This window comes from Carlito syrichta, unplaced genomic scaffold (genome assembly GCF_000164805.1).
Source record: "Carlito syrichta isolate Samal-C Ts95f unplaced genomic scaffold, Tarsius_syrichta-2.0.1 Scaffold311472, whole genome shotgun sequence".
NCBI classification, from domain to species: Eukaryota; Metazoa; Chordata; class Mammalia; order Primates; family Tarsiidae; genus Carlito; species Carlito syrichta.
Genome location: NW_007255568.1, coordinates 13,832 through 15,559, shown reverse-complemented (window position 1 = coordinate 15,559; position 1,728 = coordinate 13,832).

Here is a 1,728-nt window from a genome sequence, read left to right as displayed (position 1 = left end):
GGCCACTGCACTCCAGTCTGGGCGACACAGTGAGACTCCAACTCAAAAAAAAAAAAAGTTTTAAGGGAGCTTGCCATGCATGCACTGTAGTGAAAGTAACCATATGATGTACAAAACTTCCCCTAACTCACAGGATTAGTGAGGTTAAAACTTATTATTGTATTTTGCCTTTTCTATTTCAAAAATCTTCTTAAAAATTGAATTACACTTTATAACTACATTAATAATTATTTATACAATACAAATGTACTTGTTTTCTGTTCTTACACTCTTTTTTTTTGTTGTTACACTCATTTTTTCCTTGTATAAAATCCTCTGTAGGCCAGGTGCGGTGGTTCAAGCCTGTAATCTCAGCACTCTGGGGGGCCAAGGTGAGGGGACTGCCTGAGCCCACGAGTTCCAGAACAGCCTGGGCAACTTGGCAAGACCTCGTCTCTACAATAAATCAAAAAATTAGCTGGGTGTGGTAGTGCATGCCTGTAGTTCTGGCTACTTGCAAGGCTGAGGCGGAAGGATCACCTGAGCCAAACAGGTCAACGCTAGGGTGACTGTGAGAAACACACCTGATTATCAGGTGCCACTGCACTCCAGTCTGGGCAACGGAGTGAGACTCCAACTCGGAAAAAAAAGAAAAAAGAATCCCCTGTAATATATTATAATTGCTAAAGATTCAATGTGATGATCTCCAGAATCTTTCCATTTCCCAAAGTCTTTTTTCAAGAAATATTAAGTCTATTACTGAGGTTCTTTTATCACTGAATATTGTTCCATAATTTTTATAGCAGAATGGTACAATGAAATAACATTGTTCCAAAAGTTCCAAAACTTGAGTGCCTAATTACTTCCTACTGACTGGCTAGGTGAAGTTGGCTGAATCATTTAATCTTTGAGAGCCAGACCTCTCATTCACATTTTTCCCACAAAATAAAACACCAATTCAGGCCACTTTTCTGAGTTGTAATGAGATTCAAATAAGGTAATTTATATGCAAGTGACACAGAGCTGCAAATCAAGTGACTACTAAGGGGTTACTCTGAAATTGGCATATAGTAAGGGTTTACTGTTGGTTGAATAACAGTATATTCCTATTCCTCTATTTTCGACAGATGAGGGAGTATTTTTTTTTTAAATCAACAATAAGAACAAAAATCAATTAATTCTGAATAAAAAGACAAAATCTCGGTGGTAAAGAATAAGGTTAAAATTCATTTAGAAGAAAAAAACCTATATTTAGCAACTAAGTGTAAGTCAGTTTTTTTTTTAAACATTCTGACAGTGTAAACAAATAGGAAAAGAAACACAACAGTATTATATCACACTGTCATACAGAAAGAAACACACCTGATTATCAGATGAAACTTTTTTCTGGTGTTCAGTAGTAAGAAATCTCATTAGCCATACTACACAAATATTTGACATTTGACTTGTTTTTGAAGAAGAGACAACTTTTACAAATGTATTTTTGGATTACAGGATAAACTTAAGCTAGATATATGTTCAACCACCAGGCCCAAATGACAAATGTGGCTCGATAACAGGAAAATAAATTTGAAAATGTTAGTGTCGAACAACATTCTTTGCCTCAAAGCCATTCAGTTTCATGTCACAAAGATATGCATGAATTATTTCTCATCCCTTAACCAAGACAATTATTTTAAGCAGGGTACAGTGGCTCATGCCTGTAATCCCAGCACTTTGGGAGATGGAAGCAAGAAGACTGCCTGAGCC